The sequence below is a fragment of the Triticum urartu genome, chromosome 2A (genome assembly GCF_056163025.1).
Source record: "Triticum urartu cultivar PI428250 chromosome 2A, HENAU_Tu73, whole genome shotgun sequence".
Taxonomy (NCBI): Eukaryota; Viridiplantae; Streptophyta; class Magnoliopsida; order Poales; family Poaceae; genus Triticum; species Triticum urartu.
In genome coordinates, this window is record NC_141874.1 from 481,061,741 (window position 1) to 481,074,649 (window position 12,909).

Below are 12,909 nucleotides of genomic sequence, written 5' to 3' on the forward strand. Positions count from 1 at the left end.
CAGGTTAGCTGATCAAGGGAATATTCCTATCGGAAGAACAATCAGAAAATAAGGAGATAGTCAGTTGGCACTTTTCACACAAGAACCGCTTTTCGTATTAAGCACGGGAGTCATAAGGAAAGACCTCTGCGTAGCTATCAGAACGAATTAATGAACGAAATAAACGAATTCCGGTGAAACCAAGGCGAATTTCTGAGCCAGCAGTGGGAAAAAGATGCCAAGTATTGAGATGCAACATTATGAATGGTGCGATCCGAAGTCTTACTATTTACTCCAAATTGACTCAAATGGTTGACTGAACTTCACAGAGGACTAAAGCCGGGAACTTAAACTAATGGTTTTGCCTTTCCACTTCCCAATTGACTCTCATAAAAGGCTAGGCTACCTCTTCACATCGCACCTGATCCCGAATCATGTGCTCTGTTCAGGGGATCAATAGTGGCTATTAAGCTTTTCCCTTTCTATATATTCTTGAGAATAAGTAAATACCATCCTTTTTCCTATCAGCATCTCTCTATCTGACAGTAAATATTGCTTTCAATCGATCAGGCACTAGGTTATTAAAGTATGGATATGCCATATAATAAGGGAAAAGGCCTCAAGTTTTTTTTAGCGCAAAAGAAAAGCCGATTCCAAATTTTCTATTTCCCGGCAAGTCTATGAGAGTCCTATTACGGATCCTCTGATCTTTAGCTTGAATGGTCGTGTTTTTATATAATTAGGTCTTTCTTCTGAGCTCTTCTATTACGGTACGGAAAAATCAAACCTATCACTCTCAAAGAATGGGTAAAAAGAATTCAAGATAGGGGAGCCTACACTCTCTAACTACCTATACTACGCCCCCATTGATTGGAAACCCTCGGGGAAAATGATCCCATAAACAAAGGAATTATACAGTACGAAATAGCAAAAAAACAGACTAATTCGATTCTAAAAAATCGATAATAGATATTTTATTCTGCTTAAATTGTCCCGACAAGGAGAGATATTCAATATTTGAATCAGATTGGATTTCGTAGTATACCAATGTGAGCCAAACTATTACTATTTCATCTAACTTGAATAACCAAGGACTGAATTTGACTATGGATTCTGATAACTCGAGAAGTTTTTATTTGGTTATGATCCAAAAAGAAAAAAGAAAGGTTTAACAAGCCATGAGAAAATAGAGTAAAGTAACCATACGTTCTGTTTGCATAACGTGTATACGCCACGCCATACAATCGAAATAGAAACATGGGACGATTCCAGAATTTTGAATAGATCCGTGGGGATGAGAGAAGTTGTTGTTGAGAAATATGAAATTGGAAAGGAAGTCAAACTCCCTATGGAACCTGTGATCGGTTGTACCTGTACTTTAGTGATACGAAAACTCGCTATTCACTCAGTTTCTGGTCAATAATAAGATTATGTAGGAGAGATGGCCGAGTGGTTCAAGGCGTAGCATTGGAACTGCTATGTAGGCTTTTGTTTACCGAGGGTTCGAATCCCTCTCTTTCCGTTTCTGTTAATTCACCAACGTTACCGACCACAATGAAATTTCTAGTAAGAGGAAAATCCGTCGACTTTCTAAATCGTGAGGGTTCAAGTCAAGTCCCTCTATCCCCAATAAAAAGCCCATTTTACTTCCTAACTATTGTACCAACCTCTATTTTTCATTAATGGTTCAAACAAGATTCACTATCTTTCTTATTCTACTCTTTCACAAACGGATCCGAACTGACTTCTTTGGATCTTATCCCATTCATACAAATGAACATATTATAGTATAGGCAAGTAATCCCTATTATTAAGTAAGTCATTCACAATCCATATCATTATCCTGATATTTACTAAGTCCAATTTGAGAATACTTTTTTCTTTTTTAGTCCCTTTAATTGACATAGATACAAGTACTCTACTAGGATGATGCACAATAAATAGTCAGGATAGCTCAGTTGGTAGAGCAGAGGATTGAAAATCCTCGTGTCACCAGTTCAAATCTGGTTCCTGGCACAGAACGAACAATGAATGCCTTTTCGGGAAAGAAAAGGGCCACATATTTTTTATAGGGAAAAGCTTTTTTTAAGGGGAAGAATCATCAACAAAAAATCCAGGAAAGAACAGCGAAGGAAAAACGTGAAAAAACAAGTGTTTTCCCGGAACGGAATAGCGGAAATTCCATACGTTGATCACCAATGTTGCATGTCTTTCCTTAAGCTGGAGTACTTTGAGTTAGAAGGCCTACTTTATTCGTCCTTTTAAAGCCTACTTATTCGTCTAGCTATTTCCAATTCTAATAAATAACCCGATCATATCATATCTTGGAAAACCCTAAGACTACCCAAGGCTGTACCCTACAGTGTTACCTATAGTCTATACTTGTGTATACGTTGCCTTCTGGGGTGGCAAGCTAGAACCAAGTAGTCTAGGTATCAATTCCAATTTAAGTCAATGATCCTCATTTTCTCCAACATTAAGAAGATTATTGGTAAGGTGACCAACCATCACGCAGGATTCCGGGTCGGAGTAGCACCTCTTGCCTGATATATACAGGTCGTTACTGGCGATTCGTTTGTGCCCTATGGTGTTCAATTGCCCGTTTGTTCCCTCCCCCTCGGGACGGGTCAACCTACTTTGCCCGCTCAGGCGCTCCAAAATGCTCTGACTAGACCGCCGACACCCATGATTTGTCCATCATTCAAAATGGCATTTCGTAAGGGCTCATAAGGTAGGAGGAATCACAGATCCTCCGTGCACTTTCGCCTAGAGTTAGTTTGATTTTTCACTACTGTCTGAGTGGTGGCTAAACCCTGAAACTTTTCCTTGAAATGAAATAAAGATCTAACTTTATTCCAGTAGTGGTTTCCGCAAATGTAGATAATCTTGTTGATTAACACCCACTTTCCATACCCTGCAATTCAGAGGCCATCACCTCTGGTCTTTTAGTAACATATCAGTAAACAAGGCTCTCCTCGTGTAGCTTTTTGTTCTCGAGGAAGAAAATCTCATTGATTACTTATAATGCCGGATGAAGCAAGTTACAGCATTGGTTCTTTCGTGATTCACGTATATTGGAAATCTCTTTCTTTAGGAAATGGGATGGCATTCAATTCTCACTTAGGGATTCTCTTCTTCCTGAACATTCATGAAAAGAAGGACTCTGGCTTTAATGCTAAAGTTTAGTACTGGGCCGAGCGTACTTACCTACTTAGACAAGAGGGATACTTATAGATCTCTATGAGCGTAAGGCAAAGTGGGCAAGACTACTTCCACAACTACATTTTCGCTTAAGCAGGACCTGTGAGACCTCGAAGCAACCGTCTACTACTAGTTATAGATGCTATTTCTAATTGAATAGAATGGATGCTTCACAGCGGTTCTGCGACAGGCAGGGCAGCCGGGTGAACATAGGCAGCTGTTCCTATAGAACACATGTCTTTCTCTAAAGCACGACCTTCCGATTGGACTACGTCTGGTCTCTATCCTTTTTATTCCAAAAATGGGTCCTCGATCAAAATGATCTGGTGTCTATGTCCATGCCTGAGGTTGGTAAACCCTATATCTATTGCGGGGTGGTTTGAGGAAGGGACAGCTTGTAACCCACGACTTACTACTACGAAGATTCTGGCGGAGAGCTTTTCACATATAGATAGGTCGGGATGAGGAAGCTCCGTAGTCAACTAATAGATAGAAAATCCACCTTGTGAACCGTGTTTGTCTTAAAGTACTGTCTGAGAAGGAATATACCTGTTCCAATCCCTCTAGTGGCTATACTGATTGACATAGGTAGCTTTCGTAGTCAAAGCTCACAGGGCCAAATGCTCTATTGGAGTGGGCACGAACACACACAATCAAGGTTCGAAGAACTTCTACTTCACGCCTTGAGGATTCTATGACGCTCACTCAATGGTGTTGTGGCGATTGCAAGCAATCAATAAACGAGGAAGCCAAATTATGGATCCAGGAAGGCTGCATCAGAAGGAAGAGTAGGTGTTGCTATGCCGTTGGCTGGGACTGAGACAGAGAGAGGGGAGCATAGCCCCTATGATCCCGGTAAAGAGTTCCAACTAAGCTCTTCTCAGGTTCTTTCTTTCTCTTCCATTCTTATGTTTATATATTAAAGTGTAGTTTTCTTACTATAATATAATAATATTAATCTAATATGCCCATTGGTGTTCCAAAAGTACCTTACCGGATTCCCGGAGATGAAGAAGCGACTTGGGTTGACTTATACAATGTTATGTATCGAGAAAGGACACTTTTTTTTTAGTTCACTGCCCTATACATAGAAAGAAGTGCTTTTCCACCGGTATCAACATTCTATCTGGAATCAGTAGCGATAATTGTTGTATTGTGAGCCAGCCCCACCCACGGGTGAAATTGTACAGCTCCCTATCTCGTTGAAAGCCCCTTTGCTTACGGAAGAGAAGAGTTGGATGCCGTGGTGGGAAAGCTCCCGTTTCAACTTTGCTTCTTGTAAGCTTCGGTATAAATAGCTCACTTGCGGGATCTAATCTCATTCTATGGGAACAGCTTTCATTTCTATCTTTTGGCTTAAAGTGGTGAACAAATCCTTTCTCTTCACTTTTTGTGCTCCGCATGGCTCCGGTCAAGATGTGACTCATCCTGTATATACATAATTAGGAGACCTCTCACGAACTTGTTAAAGAAAGGAGTACCATTTGTGTGGACAAGCCAAAGCAATCCTTTGATGTTCTCAAGCAAGCTTTAATTGAGGCCCCTGTGTTGGTTCTCCCTGATTTCAGTAAAAGATTTGTGCTAGAGACAGATGCCTGTGGGCATTGGAGCTGTGATAAGGGGTAGAAGTATTCGTGTGGGGTGGGTTTCGAAGGGAAGGTTGCACAATAGATCGGAGATCCTTTGAGGAAGACTGAAATGACTATACTTATAGAATGGTCCATATCGAACAGATACGATACTGGTTTACACAGAGAATATCGCCTAGCTCTAAAACGGCAGCACCTGAGTGCAACTTCGAGTAAGAAAGAACGACCTTCTGCTACCTTTTTACCGGGGCATTGTTTTAACAACTTTAGCTGATTGATCTACGAATGGAGGGATTCAAGCTTATTTTTGTTAACCGAGATGCAAACGACTAACAAACTGGATTCGAAGCCACCTGTCGTAATAGTACCTGCGGGTTCTTTCTGTGGAGCCTTCAAATGCAATAGCTAGCTGCCCAACGGCCAATGCCACAGGCAAATCTCCATTTTCCAACTTATACAACTCTTTGGGGTCCAAAGATACTCGCCATTGCAACTTAATAAATAGGACCGGTGGGATCGCCTTCAACAGATATATCGGTTTCACTGCTTTCGTACCCTTTGTTTTGGTCATGTGGATGACCCGCAGACCGTAGATAAGATGGATACCCACGTACTGCCTTCAATGAAGAGAGTTTTACCAAGGACCCTTAGACAGATAGGGGGGACAGACAAGAGGTATGCAACCTGCTGAATATTGTCACCGAATCGCTCACTGACAAATACTTGGGGCTCCCCTCCCTGGTAGGAGTGGATAGGAGCGACTGCTTCCAACACTTAATTGAGAGAGTTTGCACTCGGATTAATGGCTGCAAAGAGGAAGGGCTAATTGGCTCCGCCATGGAGACCGAAATACGAGCTTCTTTCATCACATCATTTTGCAACGGAGAAAAAAGAAGAACATAATAAAGTTTCTGAATGACTCAAACGGCAACAGGATCGAAGGTAATGACCAGTTAGCATCTCTGATACAGGGTTACTTTGAGGGACTGTTCACCTCAGAAGTCCTAGCTCCCGACCCTGGGCTACTGGGGAAAGTAAACAGGCGAGTAACTGAAGAAATGAACGCAAGCCTCTTGGCTCCGTTCACGGCAGATGAAGTAAAGGCAGCACTCTGAATTCAATCGAGAGTTAGGTACAGTAATCTTCAGATATGACAATACCTCCCCCAAAGCATTGTCAAGTGTTGGAATTAGGGCACCAACCACGAATAGGAGCTGTATAGAACTCCGGAAAGAGACCTTTGATGAAGTCGGCATCCTCCCAAGTGGCATTTGCTTGATCCAAACTAGCCCACTTCCTTGGTTGCTGAAAAACCATGCAACGCAAGTAATTTTCCACACACTGATTCACACGTTCTGTCTGGCCATCTGATTGTGGGTGATAGGCAGAGCTAAACCTCAATTTCACTTGCAGTGCTTTGAAGAAGGCCTGCCACATGTTACTTGTGAATATCCAGTTTCTATCAGAGACTATTGACTTTGGCAATCCATTCCACTTAAAAACATTATCCATGAAAGCATGAGAGACTGATTGTACTGTATAAGGGTGAGCAAGGGGAATGAAATGAGAATATTTAGTGAACCTGTCCACCACCAACAATATGACTTCTTTGCCCAATGATTTGGGAAGACCCTCAAAGAAATCCAGGGAGATGTCAGTCCAAGCAGAAGTAGGTAATGGCAGTGACCAGACAATTCTTCAATGTTGTGAAGGCCTCAATTTGAGCATCTGACCACTGGAATGAATCTTTTTTTAGACAGTCATGAAGTGGCCTAGAATTGATCCCATAATTCTTGACAAATCTTCTTTTTCTGCAGCCATACCAAGAAAACTCCTCAACTGAGTGATAGTCTTAGGTGCTGGCCATTCTTTGATGGCAACTATTTTGTGGGGGTCTGTAGATAGACCCTATCCTTAGATAACATGCCCTAAATACTCCACTTGAGGGACAGGAAAACTGCATTTGCTAATCTTAGCATATAGTTTTTATGACCTTAGAATGTCCAGGACTAACTTTAGATGCTTGAGATGAGCTTGTTTGGTCTTGCTATATATCAGAATATCATCAAAGAATACCAAAAGGTATTTCCGGAGCAAAAACATGATTCATTAAAGATTGGAAGGTAGCAGGTGCATTAGTGAGTCCAAATGGCATCACTAAGTATTCATAATGACAAAAATATGTCCTAAAATTTATGAATGTCTTCTCTTCTCATTCTTATCTGATGATAACCTGATCTCAAATCAAGTTTGGAAAACAGTTGTGCACCATGTAGCTCATCTAATAGATCCTCAATGACAGGAATATTGAATTGATTTTCTGCACTTAACCCGAAAGCAAGTTTGAAAACAAGACCTGCTCTGTGAAGTGATGGAAGTAGTGAAGGTTTAGGCTTCGGATCTGTGAAGTTCAGGTTTTGGAGTAGAGGTCAGAGGCTAGTGCGGGTAGCCCTGTCGGAAACTAGAAAGAAGAGGCTGATGCACCTGCTCGGCGGTGGGTGGGTTCAGCTCGATCAACTGGGATAGGAGTTTTTTCTCTATCTTGCTCCATGGTGTTCAAGCAGTGCGTCCAGAAAGCTGTGATTCATGGGAGGGAGCAGCTTCAATAGCTTTGGCTGTGAAAACTCTTGGTCTTGGAGCATCAGTGTCATCAGTTCACCCAAGATCAGCAGGACAAATAACTACTAGGTTTGTGCCAGAAAAGCGTCTTGCGTGACGGGGAAAGAGTGGAAAAAGAAAGAGATTCATCAGCTATGGAATCTGACAGGTATCGGTATTGAACAGAGGGGGCTGTTCACAAAGCATCCCATGGATGGTAATGGTGCTTCCCCAGCTGCTGTTCCTACTCCTTTGGCTGGTGCCAAATCAGGTGACTTTGAAGTTGAAGCTTGCCCGCAGAACGATGTAACCATGCTGGTAGTACTATGATTGCCTTAGAGCGCAGATGTCTCTGTCCCTAGGAACGTGATGCTTAGGTGCGAGGTGAAACACAAGCAGGAGATCGAGAAAAGAAATCATACGGATTGCAACCTACAGATGAAGAATCTGCTTCATTGTTCCCACCATCTATATCAGATGTTTAATAAGAATAGGAATCGAATAAGCTGCTGATTGACTGAGGAAGCATTTGAAAAGAAAGGAAGGGTGATGCTTGTTAAACAAAGCTGCGTGTGGGGCCGCCACGTATAGCTGTAGTTTCTGCTGTAGCATCGGTTATTTCCGTTATTGCTGTAGTAGCATCGGTTATTGCTCAGGTTACGAATGACCCAATCTATCTATGGCAACCACCCCTACTTTTAGTAGATGGAGATGCGCACCTAGAAAAGACGGATGAAAGAGAACCTGCCCTTCTGACTTCTTCTCTTGTCTGTCCTTTACGCAAAGCGATCTATGGTCTCAACAAGCCCCGATAGCGTCGGTTTTTGAAGTTTAGCACAGTGGTTATGTTATCCAGGCAGGGTTTGCTCGGAGTGATCATGATTCGGCCATGTTCGTATCAGTTTATCCTCGAGGACGTGCTATTCTGTTGTTGTATGTTGATGATATCAAACTGACTGGTGATTACTCCGTTACCATATCGCTGATCAAGTGTCGCCTTCATCAATTATTTGCTATGAAGGCGCTGACGCGCCCTAAGCCTTTTCTTGGCTTGGAGGTCGCACATTCTCCTCGTGGATATTTGGTATCTCAGATCAAATAACGTCATGACTTGATCACTCGAGCTCAACTCAATGATGAGAAGACTGTTGACACTCCCTTGGAGCTTTACGTTAAACTCCGTCCGACTGATGGCTCACCATTATCTGATCCGACGCAGTACAGACAGTAGGTCGGCAGTTTGGTTTATCTGACGATCTCTTGCCCAGATGGCTTTTCCTAAGAAAGTCAGCCTTTCATGGCTGCCCCCCGGTCAGTTCACTTTGCAGCAGTTCATCGGATTCTTAGATATATTCGAGGTACCTTTTCTCGAGCCGTCCTTTTTTCCGTCATCGTCTTCTTTAGAGTTGCGTGCAACTACTGATGCCGGTTGGGCCTTCAGATAGGTGCTCAACTACAGGCTTATCTATTTTATGGGGAGACGAGACACTATCTTGGATGAGATAAAAGCAATAGACAGTTGCTCCTTCCACTGCCGAAGCGGAGTACCGTGCCATGGCACACTACTAGATAGATTGTATGGCTCCGTTGGTGACTTTCTGATCGCGGGTTTCATTTGAAAAACCCCAACGCCATTCATCTTGCGTCAAATCCGGTCTTTCATGCAAGAGTTTCATTTTTGGCCGCTACTACGTTCGTCGAAAACTTCTTGATGGCACCATCATCTCATTACCTTATTTTTTCCCTTCGACTTCGGCTATGACCAATGCCCCACCTAGCTGAATAGGCGTAACAAAGCTACCTGAAAAAGGCAAGGTGCACCTTAGATTGAAATCGACAAATTGCGTTTTGCCAGATGGATTCTTTAGAAAGATTCCCGGATAAAGTTCAGTATAATATTTAGTTATAATCTAAATAAAGGCGCATACGTGGGCGGGCAGGGGGCCCCACTACTTCTTCATTCAGGGGGGGGCTAGCCTCATGACTTCCCACTGGGCGAGGGGTGCACCTAACCCACCTACTCACTCATCAATTACGGTGTTCAGCTGACTTGCACAGAAAGACCCCTATTGTTTAGTAATTTGGCGCCCCATCTTTTGATTGACTGTTGTCAACTAATCTTTTCAATGTTCAATTCTACTCTATGTTAGAACATTTCTGTGAATGCTATTTCGATCTAAGTGGTCCTATTCTCTGTCCCGTGCTAGGAAGCATTACTCCTCTTTTCATTCCAAATTCTTCAATAAGACCGATACGATTGATTGGTCTGTGCGTTTCTCTTATTACTTTTTTGTATCCCCCTGTTCCTCGGATACAATTCGATCCTTCTACGGCCAAATCTCAATTTGTGGAAAGCCTTCGATGGCTTCCTTATGAAAACATCCATTTGTATATGGGTATAGACGGTCTTTCATTATTCTTCGTGATATTGACCACATTTCTGATCCCTATTTGCATTTCAGTGGGTTGGTCTGGTATGAGAAGTTTTGGGAAAGAGTATATTACAGCATTTCTAATTCGTGAATTTCTAATGATCGCCGTGTCCTGCATGCTGGATCCTCTACTATTCTATGTTCTTTCCGAAAGCGTGCCAATCCCTATGTTGTGCGGAGCTGAGCATCTTCTATTCGCTGGGATCAAGCTTTTCCTCTGCAGGGGCCTTGTGCAGTAAACCCCCTACGGGCGGTCCCCCGTCGTCGTAAAGTAGTAAAGGTCCCCGCGAAGCTTTCGGGAAGAGGGGTAGTCTTGTGCGTAAGCATAGCATTTCTGGTCGAACCACCGAACCACACATCTTTTTTTGGTGGGAGGGTACTCCGAGTAGTGGGTACCTCGTAGGACCTCGACCCGCCTACTCAGGTCTTGTATGGATATGCAGGAAGGGGTGCTCCTAGGTGTGTGTAGGGGGTGTGTTTGTTCGCGAGAATGAATTCCTCGTCAAGTCAGGGGGGGTGTGGACACACTTGCGCGAATTCGGGTAACGGCTACAAGGGATAAAAATAAAGGAAACTGTACCCGACCAGGGATGGACGTAAACTCGTAAGCTACCGAGGGTAGGGATAATCGTCCAGGTCTTATTTAAAAAAAAAGCCGCCCCGCCACTGCAGGCAGGTTAGTTCCTCTGTCGTTGCCGGAGAGTTCTTGGCGAAGAGACCTTAGGATAAGTTGCTAAAACAAACGGAGGGGAGGATCGACCCGTTCAGTAGAATTCCGAAGAAAGACTGTTGGCAGCAGGTGGAGACATTTCTTTGGCCCCCTTCCAAATAAATGCGGGCAGGGTAGAGCTCGGCAGGGGGTTCGAGAATAGGGTAGGGTTTTTGACGGTCGGGTCCCCTACCACTAGTCCGGCTAGCCTTCTTTCGGGCAGGAAGCAGGCCTAAACGACGGGCGGGCATCTCCCGCTACGCAAGCAGCATTGTTCGCCACCACCCGAGAAGCAAAAGATTCGAGAGTCAAGGCGTAAAAGACAAGCATAGTGGTCTAATGACAAGGGCCGACGACGGAAGCTCGGGACGGAGCCGTATGATGCGGAAGTCTCACGTACGGTTCCCTGAGAAGGGAGTGGCTACCCACTGGAGCTTCGACCAACTACCACCGGTCAATTCCGCTTTGGGGCCACCCCTGACTCTACCATCATTATAGGGGTATGCGGTTCGAGACAAAGAAAGATCAAGGCAGCATATCAGTTTTTCCTATATACTTTACTGGGATCCGTTTTTATGCTATTAGCTATTCTGTTGATTCTTCTCCAAACAGGAACCACCGATTTACAAATTTTATTAACCACTGAATTTAGTGAGCGGCGCCAAATCCTTCTATGGATTGCTTTTTTCGCCTCTTTTGCCGTCAAAGTGCCTATGGTACCAGTTCATATTTGGTTACCCGAAGCCCATGTAGAGGCACCTACGGCTGGATCCGTCATCTTGGCTGGAATTCTTTTAAAATTGGGAACCTACGGGTTTTTAAGATTTTCAATACCCATGTTTCCCGAAGCGACACTTTGTTTCACTCCTTTCATTTATACTCTAAGCGCGATTGCTATAATATATACTTCCTTGACCACTTTAAGACAGATCGATCTTAAGAAGATCATTGCCTACTCCTCAGTAGCCCATATGAATTTGGTGACTATTGGTATGTTTAGTCGGGCGGCGGCCGTTAGATCACCTATTTTGAGTTATGGACACACAAGCAAGGCCAAAACATGTGTGCCGGGCGTGCGACCCATCAACCTACTAGCAATAGGGGAGAAAACTTAGCATGTCGCAACAAAAGCGTCGATTCGAGGCGTCAGCAAAACACCGCCGTCTGTTCCTAAAACAAAACCCCTTAGCGCCCCGGGACGGGAGTGGGGGACGGCCCTACGCAGACAGCAGCAGCACCGGCTCTACGAAGTCCGAATCGAATCTTTCGGTTGGCTTTCCCGTGAATAAGAATTGTTGGGCGCGGCGAAGCGAGCGCTTCTAGCTGTTTCGCTTGCTTCTTTCTTATTGTGGCGGCTATTATGGCGTGGCTGAAATGAACGAAAAGCGAGATGATTCAAATCGATTGATAGATGGCCTGATCTGTTCTGATAGATCGAAAGGTTTTCTATCAATAATAAGGGTTGACCTCTTTCTATCTATTGATGATACAAGATATCTATCTATTCTGGATCCATCAGAAAGAAATCGATATGTATCTGATTTTTTCTACATCGTATGTAGAGCGCCCAAGCGTTTGGCCAGCTCAGTTCTATTATCCATCGGTCCAATGCACTGGCTCATCTCATGGAGGGAAAAAGCAAATGTAGTTAGTTGTCTTGTTGTTGTTCGCCGCCTCGACACATTCCCCGGCATCGTCCCACACAGAAAGAAAGAGCGTGGAGCCCCGGCCCGACCTGTAAGTCCGCTAACGTAAAGCGAGGAGTTGAGCCTGAACTGGCGAACCGAAGTCACTTTCGTAACCATACTTCCTACAGCTAACACGTGTCCAGTCCAGCGGGAACGCGAAGCGCAAACGAACGTGAGCTGCTATACCGAATCCCCCGCTGGCCATCGGGGACCTAGTGGTAAGGCCATGATCCGCAGGGGAAGGGATCACTCATTCTTCTATTGGGGACAGGTGCACGAACGACAACTCCAAACGTCAGACATCCGCCGCCTATACCTACCGTTTAGGTGGCACCAGCGAGATCCAGCTAAGGTAAGGAACTTCGTGTCGCGGCTGCTCCACTCCGCTGCGGTCTTTTGAACTGAACTTCGTTGCCTTCCCGCGCGCGAAACGAATGGGCGCTGTGTCGTGGGTCAGTTTTGGGGCGGGGGGGCAGAGAGAGACCAGAAGAATGATTCATTTGGATCGACGAGCCATTTCGCGAATCAATAGAATGTCTCTCTATCCATATCTATTCTATCTTTATATGACGGGCCATAAAAAAAAGAAGTATTTTTTTATGGCATGCGGGATGATCGCGCCTAGTAGCCACATATCAGCTGCGCTCAATATGCGGGATTTCCGTTGGATCAGATCTTTCGCTTTGACGAATTTGGACCTAGCGAAAAGGACT

The 12,909-nt window shown here is 44.1% G+C and overlaps 1 non-coding gene across 1 annotated transcript; it reads left to right on the forward strand.

Annotated features, from left to right (window-relative positions):
• Positions 1-1,414: 1,414 nt before the first annotated feature.
• On the forward strand, positions 1,415-1,501 carry TRNAS-GGA (transfer RNA serine (anticodon GGA)). The gene has a single exon. It is a non-coding gene; the product is annotated as a tRNA-Ser (tRNA).
• The last annotated feature ends 11,408 nt before the right edge of the window (positions 1,502-12,909 follow it).